The sequence below is a fragment of the Ranitomeya imitator genome, chromosome 4, assembly GCF_032444005.1.
Source record: "Ranitomeya imitator isolate aRanImi1 chromosome 4, aRanImi1.pri, whole genome shotgun sequence".
Classification (NCBI taxonomy): domain Eukaryota; kingdom Metazoa; phylum Chordata; class Amphibia; order Anura; family Dendrobatidae; genus Ranitomeya; species Ranitomeya imitator.
The window spans coordinates 400,267,860-400,290,482 of NC_091285.1; the positions used below are offsets into that span (position 1 = coordinate 400,267,860).

Consider the following 22,623-nt stretch of genomic DNA (forward strand, 5'->3'; position numbering starts at 1 on the left):
ACGACGGCGGAGACGACGACGGCGGAGACGACGACACTGGAGACGACGACCCTGGAGACGACGACATGGAAGACCGAGAAGCAGAAGAACAAGAGGCTGCAGAACAAAGAGCAGAAGAACATTAAGCATAACACTTAATATCAGAGCAAAAGATATTATCTAAATTATATGCAGAAGAAGACTAAGCAGTGTATGGGGGTGAGTCCGTTCCTCCTCGTGGTGCCCCTGGATAAAGCCTGATGCTGCAGGCCAAACTGAACGCGGACAAATGTAACTTTTGTGACTGGCAGAACGGAAGGTGTAATCTTCCAACTTTTATAGATAACAACTACGGGAATGCCTGTCACAAATGAGAATATGATGAAGAAGTAGAATAGGAAGAATAATAACAGTTGAATAAAATGAATATGTAGAATAGGAAGAATAATAATAGTTGAATAAAATGAATATGAAGAATGTATTAAAAAAAAAAAAAGGTAAAGGATGAAGAAGAAGATGAATAAGGTGAAGAAGAAGTTGATGTCAAAGATGCTGATGATGATGAAGATGAAAGTGTGGGAAAAGTAAAAAAAAAAAAGAAGGGGAAGGGCGTGGAATAGTGAAACATCAATATCTGACAAAATAAAAAAAAAAATTACATAGTCAATATCTTTGTCACTCCGAACGTCTTTAAAAAAAAAAAAAAACATGCTATTCTATTTGATTGGGCTAAACCTCTATGACTTTAATGTCTCCGCCACCTCCCCAAATACATCCTGCATTATTCTTAGTTGTTTTCCTTCATGTAGAATGAACCTACAAGGAAAGAAAGGGTTTATTTTAATTACGATATTTTGGTCCCATTGACTTGCATTGGGATCGGGTATCGGTATCGGCGATATCCGATATTTTTTGAATATCGGCCGATCCTATCCGATACCGATACTTTACGATATCGGAAGGTATCGCTCAACACTAGTAATGAGTGGAGGTCAGAGGAGTCTCTTAAAGAAAATGTTACAGGTCTGTGAGAGCCAGAAATCTTGCATGGTTTTTAGATGACCAAATACTCATTTTCCACCATAATTTGCAAAATAAATCTTGCCAAATCAGACAAGGTGATTTTCTGATTTTGACTCTGGTCTACCTATGATGTCAATTACAGGCCTCTGTCATCTTTTTAAGTGGGAGAACTTGCACAATTGGTGGCTGACTAAATACTTTTTTTCCCCACTGTATGGCTCTGCTATACCAATGTACTTGCCTACCAACTAGACTCTGATTTTCCACAGTGGAGTCTGCACACTTGGCTCTGCTGCCTTATGGTACCTGTATTTCCGTACTTCTCTGCTGATCCAACATGCTGTCTTCACACTCAGCTATGAGACATCAATAAAACCCCTCTGCAGACTCTGCTGTACCCAAATGCTTGACTACATACACTGCCTTGCTACTCCAAGGTGTTGTTCGATCACTCAAGTCTGCTATTTCAAGGAAGCTGTCCATAAATCCAGCTTTATTGTTCCTTCTTTTTCCACCTGTTCTACTGTTTCACATGCCATCTAGGATATCCAACTCTACTAATCCCTGCTGCTCTACAAGCCTTTTAGTATATCCAACTCAGCTGCAAAGATATGCCAAGTCTATGCTGTATACGAATTCAGTTTAGCGAATCCACCTCACCCATAACAGACGTTCATAACAAAGGTTCGTTTTCTCCTTGCAGTGTTAGACTATGTGCAAGCGCCATGCAGCATAATAACGCTATTAGCCCATACCTGCAGGTTAATAGAGGTTTTTCTGATGACAGATTCCCTTTAATCACAAGCTGAGCTGTGTTTGTTGCCTGCTGCTGACAGGTCAGTAATGTGAAACTGCAAATGCTGCAATGCTGAAGCACATGGCAGAGGATTATGTATTGTCATGTGCATCAAAAGAGCAGCAATTGCAGTTTCACATCACTGAGTTGTCTACTGCCAGCAACAAACACAGTTTAGTTTGTGTCACAGCTCTGTACTGCCTAGTTATTATAAGTTCAATTGTGATGTACTGCAGGAGAGTTGAGCTCTGCTAGAAACCAGCTAAGGCTCCTTTCACACTAGCGTCGGAATCTCCCCGTCGCAATGCGTCGGGGAGAGATTCCGACGCTAGCGTTTGCTGCATTGCACAATGGGTGCAGCGGATGCATTTTTCCGGCGCATCCGCTGCCCCATTGTAAGGTGCGGGGAGGTGGGGGCGGAGTTCCGGCCGCGCATGCGCGGTCGGAAAAAACGTTCCGTCAGGAGAAAAAAACATTACATGTAGCGTTTTTTTCTCCCGACGGTCCGCAAAAGCACGACGCATCCGTCGCTCGACGGATGCGACGTGTGGCAATCCGTCGCAAATGCGTCGTCAATGCAAGTCTATGGGGAAAAAACGCATCCTGCAAGCACTTTTGCAGGATGCGTTTTCTCTGCAAAACGACGCATTGTGACGCATTGCAGAAAACGCTAGTGTGAAAGTAGCCTAAGAATTATGTAAAAACACACAGGCATCTATTCTGATGTAAAAGGTTGAAGATGAAATCTTAAAAAAAAGGTAAGTACTGTACAGGAACAAACAAAGTGTATTAATGTAGAATAAACTCTGTCAGTGTTGGAGGCAGAGTAGAGCAATACTGGCTGGAAGCCAGCTGAGACACACTGCACTGCAGCATGATCAATGAGGAGGGCAAGAACAGGAAGGTTCCAATGGCAACTGGAAAATAAATAGAGCCTAGAGGGGCAACTTTTTCGAGGTGGTATGTGCAAAAAGGGAAATAATTAAATTAGTTATATTGGCACAAATGCATAAATATACTGTATGTGTACATATTTTAGATTTTAACTGACTCTCGGTGTATCTGAGTGTAGTGATAAATTGCTAGTGTAAGTTTTCTATATGGCAAAGGACACATTGACCATACATGGAATTCTTTATTATGCATTTTTTCCCCTACATTGTAGATTAGGCAAATCTACTCAAAGAAATGTGAAACTGGAAATAAAGTGATTATTTATGGTTACTTTCTTGGTATATAGTATTACGATATAAAAATATTGTACTGTATGATTTACAACATTTATTCATGATAAGGGCTAATTCATAATAATGACCAGGAAGGTGATTATTGTGGGTCTCTGTGTGTGCATAAAGTATTCTCTGTGCTGCCCTCGTGTATTTTCAGACACATGATATATGTGCCATGTAAATTTGATGCCTCCTTTGCACTATAATATGGTAATTTGAAAGGAATAATGCCTTCTTCTCTTAGACTGCCGATTCATTGTTGGCCTATCACTTTAGAGACCTATTGAGATGTGCATCTGTCATATCTAGTGGATTTACAGAGTATTCAAAGGCTACTAGGACATTGTGGAGCTTAAGGTGTTTCTCAGGCCACAGACAAATTTCTGTAATCACTCTATGTAACTACAGATGTCACGGGTTTACCGCGACAGAGAGGAGGCAGAAGACAGCAGCATCTGACTTCTCCTACTCCTGCACTGATTAGAAGCACTTCACCATATTAAACTGTGCAGATTTTATTTAGCAGTCCAGGGGTTAATCTGTTTAGTTGAGAGCTCTTGGAAACTTTCCTGCTTTTAGTTGTGCACTGTTGGCCACTCCCATATCCTATATAATCTGGGTACTAGCTAGCACTAATTGCCATTGCAAGCTTATGCTGCATGGTTAGGAGATGGTGCTTTGTTGTAGTTGTTTGAAAAGGATTTTGGTGGATTTATCCGATACTGTTGTGAGGTTTTGGGTGTGTGCTAATCCTCTTCTTCTCCTACTTTAGTTTTTCCCCCTCCTCCACTCCTCAAAGTTTACCTCTCATTTTTTGTGGGAGTACATTTGTTTGATAGGTATTTTCATGTAGCCCTTTTAATATTACCTTGTTAGTTTGGTTGGTGTATTACGGTGCTCCACTACTCCCCTCTTCCTTGGGTGGGGGAAGGATACAGACTGAGGGCAGCTTCAGGAGCTAAGGCAAGGTAGTACATCAGAAGTAATCCAGGGACAAGTGCAAGCTAGGGCGCACCCAACCGTTAGGCACAGGTAAGGAGCCACTGGGATATCTGACAACAGTCGTGACAGCAGATTATTGGATTGTGGCACTGTGCAATGCACATACGGTCACGATTCTCCCTGTATTCAAGCCAAGTGAGCGGTCATGTGAACACAAGTATGCAATATGTACAGTTGCAGTCACGTGCTGACTAGATTCTCATCTCAATATGAATAAAATCCCTACAGCTGTATGCATTTTAAATATGAGTTGTTTACTTTTAGGGTAGGGTCAGACGTTGGTGCCAAAATTTTAGCTATTACAATGGACAATTATCGCACAATTGCGTTTTGACAATCGTGTGACTATTTGCCTTCCACTGGTGGGTGGAGCTTCATCCTCGATGCCAATGCACCCATCTGGCTGCAGCTATGCCTTCACAACTATATAGAAGAACCATATATAAACATCTTAAGATTAATATTCTTAACAATAAGTATATAAAATTAGTTTTAGGCATAATTGTAACAATCTATACTAGAATCTGACAGTTAAAGGAGTGGTCTGGTAAAAAAAAAAGTTATCACCTATCCCAAGGATAACTCATAACTTGGTGATTGGTGGTCCCATAGCTGAGACCCACATTGATAGTCAAATTGGATCATTTTTTATTCTAGATGCGGATCTTCTAACTACGGACTGATACTCCATTCATTTTAAATGGTGCTGCTGGGAAAATGCGACCACAGCACTCAGCAGCCCAATAGAGAATGAATGGAGCACAAGCTAAGTAAGCGCACTACTGCTGCATTCTAATGGGGTACATGTGTTTCAGCTCTCTTGTAGCTGCTTGAATGATTACAGGGTTTTCATATCAAAACAGAATAAAGTTTATTGTCCTTCATAAATATTTTAACCCCAAAGTGAACAACAGCCTTTTTTCAACCTAAATAAATAACAGTCTAGAGTTGCTACTGCGCAGGCGGCACCATCTTGGTGGAGGACGTTTTTTTCCTTCTTCAGCAAGATGGCGCCACCAGCGCCTGCGCAACAGCAGCTATCGGATCTCTATGCAAACAGCTGCTACTGCACAAGTGCAGCGGGCGTCATTTTCAAAACAACTTTTTTTTTTTTACCTTGCTCAAGTAAATCTGCAAAAGAGAATAAGTGCGGGTCATTCCATGTCAAGTGAACCAATGATTTTTACTTCTATATTTTTAATTCTTTTGAGATTTTGTTATTTGGTAATAGTGTGTCAGAGGATGCAAAATGTGAAGAAAAAATTATAGATATTTCTTTTTATTATTATTATTTTCAAAGTTTGGAAAAAGTGCCAATTTCTGTGTTGCCTGCCTTTACGTTTCTCCTCATAACTCAGGCAAGAAAAAAAGATAGAGAACCAAAGTAAACACCATTCTACTTAGAACTGTACAGGCTTTCACCAGATATGTCACAAGAGTATCTTTGTTAATATTTTACCTATGCGAACGCAAAATTTTAAAACGCATTTCAGAAAAAAAAGTTTAATTTAAAAATTTTAAAAAAATGCACGTGCGCCTGCTATGCTCCTAGCCACATCTGTACCAAAGTACAAGTTGGAATCTTGATGTGATCATATTTAAAAAAAAAAAACTATTACAGTGTCAATTCGAAAATTTTGAATTCAGATCTGTTCAGCCTGTGATCTAAAAGTGTGGGGTCTATATTTACCAAATAATCCATGATTTTTAGATATTACTGTATTATTTTATTATGTTACAGCTTAGAAGCAAGAGAGGACAGAGGAGAAAGCTTTGCTAGGCTATGTGCACACGTTGCGGAATTGCAGCGGAAATTTCCGAGGCAAATCCGCAACTCCCTGCGGCGGGAAATACGCATGCGGAATTGGCATGCGTATTCCCGCTAAACACTAGCATTTTGCAAGCGTAATTAGCTTGCAGAATGCTAAAGTTTTCCAAGCGATCTGTAGCATCGCTTGGAAAAATGATTGACAGGTTGGTCATACTTGCCTATGCAGCACAGGGGGAATCTCGAGCCATCTCCACTGCAGTCTCTCATCCTTCTCCTGCCGCAGTGGAGCCTGCTCAGTGGAGGCATCGGTCCCAACGTCTCGCTCAGTCTGACACTGCGCAAAGGGTTACTGCTGCCTTTCCAGCTTCTGCCATTGTAGCCAGTACTGGTCAGCGGCGAGCAGACGTCTTTGGGACTAAGGCTGGTTTCACATTTGCGTTTTTTTTTTTTTTTGCGTTTTTGTGGTAAAAAACGCAAAAAAACGCATGCGTTTTTTTCCCTATATTTAACATTAAAAACGCATGCTTTTTTTGCATGCGTTTTTGCAACGCATGCGTTTTTTCTCTGCAGGCGTTGTGTTGCAGAAATGCAACATGCAGTAATTTTTGCGGCGTTATTTCGCGGCAAAAAACCTATTGATGTCTATGTAAACGCATGCGTTTTTAAGCACATGCGTTTGTTTGCGTTAAAAACGCATGCGTTTTTATTTTTTAAGAAAACACACTGATATACCACCCTGTTGTGAATTCTGTTTTCGAACTCCCTCCTGTGGTCATGAATGGTACTTCGGCGAGTTCTGTCCATGGACTGACCGCAAAGATACCTTTCCTATCCTCAGTCTGTTTAGTAAGTCTGGCCTCCCTTTGCTGAAGCCTGTTTCATTTCTGTGTTTGTGACTTTCATCTTAACTCACAGTCAATATATGTGGGGGGCTGCCTTTTCCTTTGGGGAATTTCTCTGAGGCAAGGTAGGCTTTATTTTCTATCTTTAGGGCTAGTTAGCTCTTAGGCTGTGAAGAGGCGTCTAGGTCGTGTTAGGTACGCTCCACGGCTATTTCTAGTTGTTTGATAGGATTAGGGGTTGCGGTCAGCAGAGCTCCCACTTCCCAGAGCTTGTCCTGTGTACGTTTAACCATCAGGTCGTTCCGGGTGCTCCTAAGCGCACTAAGCGGTTCGCTAGGTCTGCCACCATTGGTACGGTACAGTCTAAATTTCTTTTGTCCGTTACTTTGATTTGCTCTCTGTCGTCCTATACTGTTATGGACCTGGTGGTTAGGAGCATTACTTTATTTTGATGATTGGCAGCTGTCACACATTTCTCAGCATGCGTTTAAAAAACGAAAACGCATGAAAAAACGCATGTAAACGCGTCAAAACGCCGCGTTTTTTTCACCACATGCAAAAACGCATGCGTAAAAAAACGCAGCGCTTGCACGCGTTTCCATGCGTTTTTTCACCATGCGTTTTTTTTAAAAACGCATGCGTTTTGGAACGCAAGTGTGAAACCAGCCTTAGTCCTACTTTTCCCCTTCTGAGCATGTCCAGGGTAAGATCTCTCATTGGAGATCAAGGGTCACATGCTCAGGTTCAGCAGCAATTCCCATTGGTCCTCTAGGAAGGTCCTGAAGTTGCTCAAGTTCTGTGGCAGCCTCCCATTGGTCCTTCTGGGAAGGTCCTGTAGTTGCTGCAGCTATAAAAGGTTTGCATGACCGCACGGCCATGCGCTAGTATTAATCCTTGTTATTTGCTTCGCGCCAGTGTGGTCATGTATGCCTGTGGTCAGGGTCGACTGTAAAAGCCATTAGAATACTGGCACCTCCGGTCAGGAGTTTGGTTGCATGTATTCAGGGCCCGGCTGAAATAAGCCACTAGAATACAGGCTCCTCCGGAGAGGAATTGGTTGTGTGCTTTCCTGTCTGCATGACCACTGACTGCTATCTGCTCAGCAGTTATCTATGTGCTCCTGTGAGCTTAACAGGACACAGTCCTTTTCTATATCAGCGACTCTGTGAGGTAACAGAGTTCGCGTATAGCGCCATATAGTGCCTTTTACTAGCAGCAGGTTCCTCCTGCACGGTGGACCCCAGGCTGCAAACGCACCAATAACATCATCTATTTACTCGGTGCGTTCCGCTAGCCCTAACAGATAAAATGTTAAAAATAATTTTAAAAATTTAAAAAATCAGGACATTCTCACCTTCATGCGGCCCCACAGCCTTCCCGATCCTCCCAGCAACTCCCGTTCCCAGCAATGCCTTGCGACAATGACCTCAGACGACGTAGTATCACACGAGACCGCTACGTCATCACATGTCATTGTCGCAAGGCATCACTGGGAACGGGAGCTGCCGGGAGCATCGCTAAGGCCTGGGCTGGATCCGAGAGCCGCCAGAATGTGAGTATATAACTATTTTTTATTTTAATTATTTTTAAGAGCCTGGAGGAGTCCTCTCCTCCACCCTGGGTACCATCCGCAAATGATCCGCTTACTATGCGCATGGTGGGCATAGCCCCATGCGGAAAGTAAGCGGATCAATGCATTCCAATGTGTGCGCAGAAAAATACGCAGCATTAGAACAGCATTGTGGAATCCCATTGAATTCAATGGGTTGTGTTGTTTATGCGTTTTTGCGGTGAAAAAAAGCGGCAAAACGCATACAATCCGCAACGTGTGCACATAGCCTTAGGGCTCAACCTGAGAGTGAACAGGGGTAGACAGCGAATGCAGAGTAGATGACAGGTCAGCAGCTCGAGCTAGCTTCCAGAGGCCATATTCAGACCAAATCTTAACACCCATGCAACTTTTCAAATGGAGTGAGAAAAATATTCTTAACATCCAGTTCATGTATTGTACAAACCAGGATTAGGAAGAAGAGGAGAGTTTGTTAAAACATGCTGTGGCTCCGGTGCAGGCGTACTTGTCTGCCCTGTTGAGGGCAGAGCAAAGTACTGCAGTGCGCAGGCGCCGGGAAAGGACAGCAAGGCCCGGCGCCTGCGCACTGTAGTACTTTGCTCTGCCCTCAACAGGGCAGACAAAGTACGCCTGCACCGGAGCCGCAGCGTGAATACAAGAAGAGGACGTCATCGTAAGATGGGAGGCCCCAGACTGGACCGCGACGCCCATCGGATCGGACTGCCCCCCAGGTGAGTATAATCTAACCTCTTTTTCTCATCTTTCAGGATACATCGGGGGCTTATCTACAGCATTACAGAATGCTGTAGATAAGCCCCTGATGCAGGTGGGCTTAGCTCATCTTCGATTTTGGGGGTGACTGGTTCCCTTTGAGGATATCATAACTTTTTTTTTTGGTTTGTTCAGTGCATACAGGTTGAAAATGTTAAGCAAGTTGTGTTATGATGATTAAGATGTATTTATTCTGGCACTTCGGTAATTGTTTTTTGTGTTTCTTTATTGCTGCATATAAATGTTGAATTCAATAAGTTGTAATTTGAAAAGAAAAAAGGAAGAAACTCACACAAACACAAAATCAAATGATTCAAGGCTTAAAAAAAAATAAAAATTGATAGGTCCCAAGTTGAAACCCTGTACAAATATAAACAAGAAGGTACACACGGCACTCAAGGTCCATGTTGGTGGTGCACAAGTCGGGTTTCCAACCCGTCAAATAGCAATCACAAAATACTTGGCACTCAGAAGTATTTTTGCAGAAACAAGTTGAACATATCGCTTATTTGTGCATCCAGTTTGAAGATTTTAAACGTTTTCGGTCTGATCACAAGACCTTCATCAGAATAATCTTTATCACAACGTGGCGGGCAGGATTGAATCCAAGCTGGTGCTCCGTGAGTTGTGGCGGTTCCAAACAGAGGAGAACTATATATGAATAGGAAGGTTTTCGGCGCATTGGGTTATAGTGCTAAGTATACAAGTGCAGGGTGAATACCTGGAATACTGCGCATGGTATATGGGCCTCCGGAGCCAACGTTCCACCATCAGCGCCGCTGTGTCTTCCGCAGTGACGCTAAGGCAGGGGGCGCGGTGACGCGATTAGTGCGCACCGCCCTCTTCCTGAACGTCGGTGCAAAGGATGGGGAAAACACAGCAGCGGTCAGTGGTGGAACGGGGAGCAGGTGACTATAGCAGGTGCCGGAGAGGTGAGTACGTAATTTTTTTTATCGCATATGGGGCAAATAACTGTATGGAACATCTTATGGTGCCATGTGCAGCATGATATGGGGGCAAATATCTGTATGGGGCATCTTATGTGGCCATGTGCAGCATGATATGGGGGCAAATATCTGTATGGGGCATCTTATGTGGCCATGTGCAGCATTTTATGGGGCCAATATCTGTATGGAGCATCTTATGTGGCCATGTGCAGCATTATATGGGGCAAATATCTGTATGGGGCATCTTATGTGGCCATGTGCAGCATTATATGGGGCAAATATCTCTATGGAGCATCTTATGTGGCCATGTGCAGCATTATATGGGGCAAATATCTCTATGGAGCATCTTATGTGGCCATGTGCAGCATGATATGGGGGCAAATATCTGTATGGGGCATCTTATGTGGCCATGTGCAGCATGATATGGGGGCAAATATCTGTATGGGGCATCTTATGTGGCCATGTGCAGCATTATATGGGGCCAATATCTGTATGGAGCATCTTATGTGGCCATGTGCAGCATTATATGGGGCAAATATCTGTATGGGGCATCTTATGTGGCCATGTGCAGCATTATATGGGGCAAATATCTCTATGGAGCATCTTATGTGGCCATGTGCAGCATGATATGGGGGCAAATATCTGTACGGGGCATCTGTATGGGGCCATGTGCAGCATTATATGGGGCCATGTGCAGCATGATATGGGGGAAAATATCTGTATGGAGCATCTTATGGGGCCATAATCCACATTTGTGGAGCATTATACGGGGCAAATATCTGTATGGAGCATCTTATGTGGCCATGTGCAGCATTATATGGGGGCAAATATCTGTATGGGGCATCTTATGTGACCATGTGCAGCATTATATGGGGCAGTTATCTGTATGGAGCATCTTATGGGGCCATAATCCACATTTGTGGAGCATTATACGGGGCAAATGTCTGTATGGAGCATCTTATGGGGCCATAACCAGCATTTGTGCAGCATTATATTGGGCATATTTTAATATGGAGCATCTTATGGAGCCCATCATAAACTGTATGGAGCATTATATGGGGCTCCTGATTCAATATGGATATTCAAAAACACAACCTACTGATGTCTCAATTACTTTTACTTTTATTGGTATCTATTTTTATTTTTGAAATTTACCAGTAGCTGCTGCATTTTACACCCTAGGCTTATACTCGAGTCATTAAAGGGAACCTGTCACCCCGTTTTTTGAGATTGAGCTATAAATACTGTTAAATAGGGCCTGCGCTGTGTGTTCCTATAGTGTATGTAGTGTACCCCGATTCCCCATGTATGCTGAGAAATAACTTACCAAAGTCGCCGTTTTCGCCTGTCAATCAGGCTGGTCAGGTCGGGAGGGCGTGGTGACATCGCTGGTTCTTCCTCAGCTTTACGTTGGTGGCGTAGTGGCGTAGTGGTGAAGACACAGCGCGCGATCTGCGCTGTCATCCCTTTCGTTGGTGGGGGCGGCCATCTTCCTGGGGCCGCGCGTGCGCAGATCGAGTGCTCTGCTGCACGGGGCTTCAGGAAAATGGCCGCGGGATGCCGCGCGTGCGCATTAGAGATCGCGGCGGCCATTTTCCCAAAGCCGAGATGCAAACTCGGCTTTGGGAAAATGGCCGCCGCGATCTCTAATGCGCACGCGCGGCATCCCGCGGCCATTTTCCTGAAGCCCCGTGCAGCAGAGCACTCGATCTGCGCACGCGCGGCCCCAGGAAGATGGCCGCCCCCACCGACGAAAGGGATGACAGCGCAGATCGCGCGCTGTGTCTTCACCACTACGCCACTACGCCACCAACGTAAAGCTGAGGAAGAACCAGCGATGTCACCACGCCCTCCCGACCTGACCAGCCTGATTGACAGGCGAAAACGGCGACTTTGGTAAGTTATTTCTCAGCATACATGGGGAATCGGGGTACACTACATACACTATAGGAACACACAGCGCAGGCCCTATTTAACAGTATTTATAGCTCAATCTCAAAAAACGGGGGTGACAGGTTCCCTTTAAGTTTTCCCAGTTTTTTGTGGCAAAATTAGGGGGGTCGGCTTATCCTCGAGTATATACGGTACTTTATTTTTGCATTTTGGGTGTTGTTAGGACCATATATGCTGCTATAGGCTGTTGTGGAAAATGATGTATGTTAGTTGTATTAGTGCTTTGCATTTGTGCATTCATTATAATTGGACTGGCGTCTCTCATGGTGAGACATTCTTTTATTGTAGTATGATCTTTAAATTTATATTAATAAAAGTTGTATTTTATTCCAACTGGAACTCTTTTTAGGCTGTTGATTATTATCTCCAGATTTGAGGCTATATAATGAACATGTATCAGTGGTTTTTGTTCTTACCTTCATATACAGTACAGACCAAAAGTTTGGACACACCTTCTCATTTAAAGATTTTTCTGTATTTCCATGACTATGGAAATTGTACATTCACACTGTAGGCATCAAAACTATGAATTAACACATGTGGAATTATATACTTAACAAAAAAGTGTGAAAGAACTGAAATTATGTCTTATATTCTAGGTTCTTCAAAGTAGCCACCTTTTGCTTTGATGACTGCTTTGCACTCTCTTGATGAGCTTCAAGAGGTAGTCACCGGGAATGGTTTTCATTTCACAGGTGTGTCCTGTCAGGTTTAATAAGTGGGATTTCTTGCCTTATAAATGGTGTTGGGACCATCATTTGTGTTGTGCAGAAGTCTGGTGGATACACAGCTGATAGTCCTACTGAATAGACTGTGGAATTTGTATTATGGCAAGAAAAAAGCAGCTAACAAAAACTTGTGGCCATCATTACTTTAAGAAATGAAGGTCAGTCAGTCCGAAAAATTGGGAAAACTTTGAAAGTGTCCCCAAGTGCAGTGGCAAAAACCATCAAGTGCTACAAAGAAACTGGCTCACATGAGGACCGCCCCAGGAAAGTTAGACCGAGAGTCACCTCTGCTTCTGAGGATAAGGCTAAGTTCACACTGCGTTAGCAGCAGCCCGTTCAGCACATACGCTAACGGGCTGCTGCTAGCGCAAGTGCCGGCGCTACATCGCGCTAGCGCAGATAGAGCATCTGCTAGCTCTATCTGTGCTAGCAGTGACAGACCCGGAAACGCTGCAGCCCGCGTCTCGGGTCCATCACTCAATGACGGCACATCCCTAGCGCATGCCCATTGTGGGCGTGCGCTAGCGATGTGTCCGACATTGCTGTCAATGGCGGCCGTAACGGACTACGTTACACCGCGTTTATGCCGCGGTGTAACGTAGTCCGTCTAACGAACTGCCTAGACGCAGTGAGAACCCGGCCTAAGTTTATCCAAGTCACCAGCCTCAGAAATCGCAGGTTAACAGCAGCTCAGATTAGAGACCAGGTCAATGCCACACAGAGTTCTAGCAGCAGATACATTTCTACAACTGTTAAGAGGAGACTTTGTGCAGCAGGCCTTCATGGTAAAATAGCTGCTAGGAAACCACTGCTAAGGACAGGCAACAAGCAGAAGAGACTTGTTTGGTCTAAAGAACACAAGGAATGGACATTAGACCACAGGGCTGTGGAGTCGGAGTCGTGCAGTCGGAGTCGGAGTTAGTTTTGGTTGGAGTCGGAGTCGGTAGAAATGTACCGATTCCGACTCCAGCTTTAATAAAAATGTATTAATATTTCATAATTGAACTTTCATATGAATTTTATAAATGTTACTCAAATATATATGTTCTATCAAACTATGAACAACAGTGATAAGCAGTTCTGCTGGAGATAGAGACATTTCTTGCTTCTTGTGTGTCACTGTTCTCCACTGCCCTTATCTAATCTTATACTTGGTTAACCTCATGCTGCCCTAACCCCCCTACTTACAATGTATGAAACTGAAAGTGAAAATGTGTTGCAAATTCTTAGTAGTAAAGCTCCTCCTCTAGACTAGATGTTTGGTGTGTGTCTTCCAAGCATCTCACAGCTGCTACTCAGAAGAGGAAGACTGTAAGAAGTATTAGCCTTTCAACAAACTTTGCATCAATTAACTGTGAGAACATGACGAATAACAGTATTACTGACCACTATATCAGTTGTAGGACCTGGCAATAATTTTGTACAATTGTTTTTAGGAAAAACAATTGTCATTTGGATTGTGAATGCAGAATTAAAAACCTGAGAATGTCAAAGAAGCGTCACATTAAATCAGCTGTATTTGAACATTTCACCATCACTCAAGATAGAAAACATTATGTCTGTCAGTGTATGACAAATGATCCAGACAAAAACAAATGCTGTGAAGCCAAGATCAGTGCATATTCAGGCAAAGATAAAAATGCTCCTACCAGAGCTTCTAATCTAAAGAGACATTTACAGCGCTTTCATCCAGAAGTACTGGATGAGAAAGACTGCATCCAAACCAATGAACCAGTGCCCAGCTCTTCCAGCCAAACAAAGGAGCAGAGAACTTTGCAGCCATCAGTTGCAAGATATTTTGTCAGTGACAAAGTTACTGTGACAATGACAGTAGATACATTTAAAAAAACAGATCATAGAGCTTGTTGTAAAGGATAGTGTGCATATTTCATTATTTTCACGACCAGCTTTTATGTGTCTGAATGGGGAAATGGCCCGCAAGCTTGGTGTTTCTCTGGAGAGAGAGAGTATTAGAAAATTAGTAATCGAAGAAGCTTTTAAACAAAAGGAAGAACTTAAAAAAACTCTCAAGGGACGCTTTCTGTTTCTTAAAATGGATGCCTGCACACGTCACAGAGTGAACTATTTTGCCATCAATGTCCGATTTGTTTGTGACAAAAATGAAATAGTTACCAAGACATTGGCAGTAAAAGACACCAAAGCTCATCACACCAGTGAGTTTCTCCAGGTCTTGGTGGAAAAGGTTCTGAAAGACAATGAACTTAAAAAAGAGCAAGTTCTTTCTGTCGTAACTGTCAATGCTTCAAATATGATAAGTACTATTAAGCTAATGAATGAGAGTAATGAATGATGGTGACCAGCAGCTAGAAGAACATTCTGGGTCCACAGACACAGAAATGTTTGAAATAGAGGAACACAGTATTGTAACTGAGGAGCAAACTGAAGTTGCTTCAGATGAACAGCAACATGATAGTTTAGATGATCTTGCTGAAACTTTGTCAATACGTTCTTTCATTCATTACATGCGCTGTGTTGTGTATACGCTACAGCTGGCTATAAGGGATAGTCTGCAAGAAGGACATGCTGCTGCACTGATTGGCAAGGTGAAAAAAAATTGGCTACTGTTGCCAGAACCCCTAAAGTTGACTCAATTTTGAAGAGACGTGCTGGAAAAGGGGCAATTATTGATCAAGCCACACGATGGGGCAGTACTTAATGATTCAGCGCTTGGTTGAACGTAAAACCTTTCTTGTAGACATGGCTAACCCTCAACTGACGCTAAATGAAAGTCAGTGGAATCAGGTGACTTAGCTGGAAAAATTGCTAGAGTACCCATTTACAGTGACTAAAAAATTACAGAGGACTTAACTCCAGGTATTTTCTTAAAGGGAACCTGTCACCCCGAAAATCGCGGGTGAGGTAAGCCCACCGGCACCAGGGGCTTATCTGCAGCATTCTGTAATGCTGTAGATAAGCCCCCGATGTTACCTGAAAAAGGAGGAAAAGACGTTATATTATACTCACCCAGGGGCGGTCCTGCTGCTGGTCAGGTCGGATGGGCATCTCTGGTCCGCTCCAGTGCCTCCCATCTTCATTACAAGACGTCCTCTTCTGATCTTCAGCCACGGCTCCGGCGCAGGCGTACTTTGCTCTGCCCTGTTGAGGGCAGACAAAGTACTGCAGTGTGCAGGCGCCGGGCCTCTGACCTTTCCGGCGCCTGCGCACTGCAGTACTATCCTCTGCCCTCAAGAGGGCAGAGCAAAGTACGCCTGCGCCGGAGCCGTGGCTGAAGATCAGAAGAGGACGTCTTGTAATGAAGATGGGAGGCGCCGCAGCGGACCAGAGACACCCATCCGACCGGACCGGCAGCGGGACCGCCCCTGGGTGAGTATAATATAACGTCTTTTTCTCCTCTTTCAGGTAACATCGGGGGCTTATCTACAGCATTACAGAATGCTGCAGATAAGCCCCTGATGCCGGTGGGCTTACCTCACCCACGATTTTCGGGGTGACAGGTTCCCTTTAAAGGAGTGTAAGAACCTGATGTTTCGCCTGTCCCAAAGAGGAGGGTTAATTGCAAGTGGCATTGCTACATCAATGAAACGGAGAGAGGAGCTACTATTACAAAATAACATTCTTTCGGCAGCTGTTTATGTTGACCCAATGCATCAGATACTTCTAGATGATCAACAGCTAGCTAAAGGAAAAGAAGCTCTGTTTGAAACAGCAGTAAGGATGAAAGGGTTGCAGAACAGTCAGGAGGAACAAGAAGAATTTGGTCATCCTGCCACATCTTCACCCTCATCAACTGATGAAGAATTTCATTTCGAAAAATATTTGGATCACAAGGACCGTGCAAAGCGTTCCCGCATAGAAGAGTCATCCCCATCAAAGAACACAGCCAGTACATTCCAGCAGAATTTTTCATGTGCACTAAAAGAAATTGAGAAATTTGACCGTTCATCAAAAATAACAGTGCAACAAGCGATTCCTCTGTATCCGACATTGTCAGAGATGTTGCCCGAGTGGTTACTGCTTTGCCACCAACCCAAGTTAGTGTAGAGAGGTTGTTCTCTGCTCTCAAAATAATTAGATCAGATTTGAGGGCATCCATGAAGGAGGATCTGACAGGCAATACTTTTTCTGAGGACAAATTTATAGATTTCTTCTTATTAACTGCATAACAGTGTTTATTGCATATTTACTCACAAGAGTTTAGAAAAGTTTATGTTATTTGCTATATTCTAATTGTATTCTAATAAATATAGTTTTTGCTCCAAGTGGTCTGATTACTTATATGATGGTGAGAAACTGAATAAGCACGATGTTAATATTTGACAACAGTAAATTTATTGTAACGAATTGGCCATTTATGAAGGAGTCGGAGCAGAAGTCGGAACCTGATAAAGTCCAGGAGTCGGAGTCGCAACTGTGGCTTACCGACTCCACAGCCCTGTTAGGGTATGTGTCCACGTTCAGGATTGCATCAGGATTTGGTCAGGATTTTTCATCAGTATTTGTAAGCCAAAACCAGGAGTGGGTGATAAATGCAAAAGTGGGGCATATGTTTCTATTATACTTTTCCTCTAATTGTTCCACTCCTGGTTTTGGCTTACAAATACTGATGAAAAATACTGACCAAATCCTGATACAATCCTGAACGTGGACACATACCCTTAGACCAGTGGAAATCTGTGCTTTGGTCAGATGAGTCCAAATTTGAGATCTTTGGTTCCAACCACCGTGTCTTTGTGCGATGCAAAAAAGGTGAACGGATTGTCTCTACATGCCTGGTTCCCACTGTGAAGCATGGAGGAGGAGGTGTGATGGTGTGGGGGTGCTTTGCTGGTGACACTGTTGGAGATTTATTCAAAAATAAAGGCATACTGAACCAGCATGGCTACCACAGCATCTTGCAGCGGCATGCTATTCCATCCGGTTTGCGTTTAGTTGGACCATCATTGATTTTTCAACAGGACAATGACCCCAAACACACCTCCAGGCTGTGTAAGGGCTATTTGAGCAAAAAGGCGAGTGATGAGGTGCTACGCCAGATGACCTGGCCTCCACAGTCACCAGACCTGAACCAAATCGAGATGGTTTGGGATGAGCTGGACCGCAAAGTGAAGGCAAAGGGGCCAACAAGTGCTAAGCATCTCTGGGAAGTCCTTCAAGATTGTTGGAAGACCATTCCTGGTGACTACCTCTTGAAGCTCATTGAGAGAATGCCAAGAGTGTGCAAAGCAGTCACCAAAGCAAAAGGTGGCTACTTTGAAGAACCAAGAATATAAGACATAATTTCAGTTGTTTCACACTTTTTGTTAAGTATATAATTCCACATGTTAATTCATAGTTTTGATGCCTTCAGTGTGAATGTACAATTTTCACAGTGATGAAAATACAGAAAAATCTTTAAATGAGGTGTGTCCAAACTTTTGGTCTGTACTGTACATGTAGACATAACCCTGCACCAGTCTGTTTACCTCATAGATTACCTCAGACATGTACCATAACCCTGTACCATACTATTTACCTCATAGATTACCTCCATATGCATGTACCATAACCCTGCACTAGTCTCTTTACCTCATAGATTACCTCAGACATGTGCCATAACCCTGCACTAGTCTGTTTACCTCATAGATCACCTCAGACATGTACCACAACCTTGCAACAGGCTGTTTACCTCATAGATCACCTCAGACATGTGCCATAACCCTTGCATCAGGCTGTTTACCTCATAGATTACCTCAGACATGTGCCATAACCCTCGCACCAGGCTGTTTACCTCATAGATTACCTCTGACATGTACAAACAACTCTGCACTAGTCTGTTTACCTCAGACATGTCCCACAGCCCTGCACCAGTGTTTACCTCAGACATGTCCCACAGCCCTGCACCAGTGTGTTTACCTCAGACATGTCCCACAGCCCTGCACCAGTGTGTTTATCTCAGACATGTCCCACAGCCCTGTACCAGGCTGACCTCATAGATTACTTCAGGCATATACCATAACCTTGCACCAGCCTGTTTACCTCAGATCACCTCAGACATGTACCATACCTCTGTTTACCTTATAGATTACCTCCAACATGTATCATAACAATGCACCAGCCTGTTTACCTTATAGATTAAGTGATATGTACACATAACCCTGCATCATGGTGGTTACCTCATAGATTACCTCCTCCATATACTGTTACACATTACCCTGCACTAGTCTGTTTACCTCACACATTACCTCAGACATTTACCAATTACCATACACCAGCGATTTTACCTCATAGATTTGTCTTCCATACACTGCACATGCGCTTACATAAGAGATGTACACATTACCATGTGCACCCGGAGCTCTGGGAGGAGGGCAGGGAGGGCGCGCTCAGCTCTCGGCTCCTCCTCTCTGTTTACATCAGGGCTGAATTTTATCTGCGCAACATGAGCTGGAATGCGGACATAGCAGAGTTCCCAGCAGTCAGCGTGCGGCACGGCGGCTCTCCTCACACCACTGCTCCCTCATCGCACACAGGACAACTGACGTCAAGACTCCATTCTACATGCGTGTGAGGGAGCAACTACATAACACCATGTCCTGCCACACACTACTGCTGCCCGAACAGTGCTACCAGTGGGCATTCAGTGAGACGAGGGGCGTGTGCCCGGTGTGGACAGCAAGTGAACGCCGTGAACCCGCCATATAGCAGGAGTCTCGTAGCATGTCAGTCCATGCTCAGGACAGAGCAATATGGAGCCCATAGGTCCACGTATACACAGCTATAGACTGTATACTGACTATATCCATAGAGAGGTATAGCCTGTATAGTCTTACTCTATAGGCAACTACATGGCCAAATACAAAGCTGTTTACTAGACACCCCCATATAAGACAGCTTTATATTGTATCGAGCTGTTTACTAGACATAGCCCCATATAAGATAGCTTTATATTGTCTATAGAGCTGTTTACTAGACATAGCCCCATATAAGATAGCTTTATAGTGTCTATAGAGCTGTTTACTAGACGTATCCCCATATAAGACAGCTTTCTATTGTACATAGAGCTGTTTACTAGACAGATATCCCCATATAAGACAGCTTTATATTGTACATAGAGCTGTTTACTAGACAGATATCCCCATATAAGATAGCTTTATATTGTCTATAGAGCTGTTTACTAGACGTATCCCCATATAAGATAGCTTTATATTGTCTATAGAGCTGTTTACTAGACGTATCCCCATATAAGATAGCTTTATATTGTCTATAGAGCTGTTTACTGTAGGTATCCGTATAGACAACTGTGCATATTCATAACGCTACACATATACAGCCGCATAGAGAGCTGTATACTGCATATATACACATGCTGTTTATAAAGATTACTGTACATATAGATAGCTATATACCGTATATACCCATAGATATATGTGTACTAAAGATGGATGCATACTGTATATATCCATATGTAGAGCTATATACTGTCTATATCCATATACACAGCTATATGCTGTCTAGTTAGCTGTATACTGCCTATAGACAGCTGTATATTGTGTCCCTATAGACAGCAGTATACTGTCTATATCCATATGTAGAGCTATATACTGCCTATATCCATATGTAGAGCTATATACTGTATATCCATATACACAGCTATATACTGTCTAGTTAGCTGTATACTGCCTATCGACAGCTGTATATTGTGTCCCTATAGACAGCAGTATACTGTCTATATCCATATGTAGAGCTATATACTGCCTATATCCATATGTAGAGCTATATACTGTATATCCATATACACAGCTATATACTGTCTAGTTAGCTGTATACTGCCTATAGACAGCTGTATATTGTATCCCTATAGACAGCAGTATACTGTCTATATCCATATGTAGAGCTATATACTGTCTATATCCACATACCCAGCTCTATACGGTCTACAGTTGGCTGTACACTGTGTATATCCATATGCACAGCTGTATACTGCCTATAGATAGCTGTATATTGTATCCCTATAGACAGCAGTATACTGTCTATATCCATATGTAGAGCTATATACTGCCTATATCCATATGTAGAGCTATATACTGTATATCCATATACACAGCTATATACTGTCTAGTTAGCTGTATACTGCCTATAGACAGCTGTATATTGTATCCCTATAGACAGCAGTATACTGTCTATATCCATATGTAGAGCTATATACTGTCTATATCCACATACCCAGCTCTATACGGTCTACAGTTGGCTGTACACTGTGTATATCCATATGCACAGCTGTATACTGCCTATAGATAGCTGTATATTGTATCCCTATAGACAGCAGTATACTGTCTATATCCATATGTAGAGCTATATACTGCCTATATCCATATGTAGAGCTATATACTGTATATCCATATACACAGCTATATACTGTCTAGTTAGCTGTATACTGCCTATAGACAGCTGTATATTGTATCCCTATAGACAGCAGTATACTGTCTATATCCATATGTAGAGCTATATACTGTCTATATCCACATACCCAGCTCTATACGGTCTACAGTTGGCTGTACACTGTGTATATCCATATGCACAGCTGTATACTGCCTATAGATAGCTGTAGATACTGTGTCTATCATCCACTCGTGCCCTGGACAATAGGGGGGCGTGGCGCGTGTCCAGGGCTCGGGCTGCATTCTGCTGTGCGGCTGGAAAACATGACGCTGGTTATTGAGAAACCCATCTACTAGTGATTGTTGCTGTGATCAGCTGTCATCAGTTGCCAGAAGATGCAAGTGATAAGACCACCCGCAGGTGGCCATGACTTACCATGCAGGATGAGCTGAGCCGCATAGTGTATCCATAGTGCCCCTGCCATGCAGCTGGGTGTGCCAGGGAATGTGAGCACAAGCCTTGGTGACAGAGGTGAGAACTGCAGGTGGCTGCTGCTTCCTTCTCCATGTGTTGTGCTGCTGGAAGTGGCTGCTCCTCCCTCCTCTATTTCTCTCATTGCTGGATGTGGATCCTGCTGCTTCTCCCTCTGCTGTCCGATGCTATGATGTGCTGCACCTCTCCCTCCACCTCTGCGTGCGATGGATGGAAGTTTGCTCTGCTTCGCCGTCACTTCTCCTTTTTTTAGCAGAGAAAGTTCAGTCCCTTCCCAGGCATGTTGCCTGTACGCAGTGTGCTGCCCCCATCATCTTCTTGTCCATGCATCTGTATCCTCGGAGCCTGTCAAGGACGTGATAGGACTGTGAGTGCTGCAGAGCTCTGTCCTATTCCCTTTCAGTCCCCTGCTGTAGCCTGTGGCTCCTCGCTGATGTGGTTACATTATATCATGTCCATCATGTGACACCACAAGCTGCTCTGAATGGAAACTTAAAGGGGCCTCACGTGACTGCAGAATTAGCAAACAGGATACGCAGCAAACCTTGCCAGCATCAGCACCCTGCTCATCATCACCAGGAACACTCATCCCTGCAGCGCATCATCATCATCAGGATTCCTGCTCCACATCAAAAACAAGGAAATGATCACACAGTGTCTTCCTAGGCTGCAATGACACATAGTTTGTATCTTTCCATAGACCTAATAGGCTGTGTACTGTAAAATTCAATGAAGTCAGCAACATGACTCAGCATTACTTTTTACCTAATAGCTTTGTTTCTGGCTTTTGCAATAGAGGTTAGTATGTCCTCAGTTCCTAATATATAGTAAAATGTTTGCATTTGTAAAATATTTCCCTAAAATATCATAGGAAGTATATAATAGATGCTCAAATTATAAATATATGCGAGCAGACATATGTCACATCACAGCATAAATATGCAGCAGTACTGGTGGGGTGGCACTTACACATAAAAATATCTTACATTTTTGCACAGCTTGATAGAAGTAGACAAGTCAGCCTAGACTCCAATACTATAGTGTCCTATGCAAGGATAGTAAAGTATTTGGAGTGGTCCACTCAACTATGAGCCCAAACGGCACAAAAATAATGTACTGTTTGACTCTTAAAACCTATAAAGGCACTGTTGGACTGGGGTGCCAGGGGCACCCTAGTAAG

The 22,623-nt window shown here is 43.3% G+C and overlaps 1 long non-coding RNA gene across 1 annotated transcript in view; it reads right to left on the reverse strand.

Moving 5' to 3' along the window:
• The window catches only part of LOC138674147 (uncharacterized), a 223,955-nt gene extending 202,101 nt beyond the window's left edge, over positions 1–21,854 (reverse strand). Inside the window, exon 1 of the long non-coding RNA XR_011320508.1 lies at positions 21,387–21,854. This is a non-coding gene — a long non-coding RNA (uncharacterized lncRNA). The remainder of the gene's footprint in view (positions 1–21,386) is intronic.
• Between the last annotated feature and the right edge of the window lie 769 nt (positions 21,855–22,623).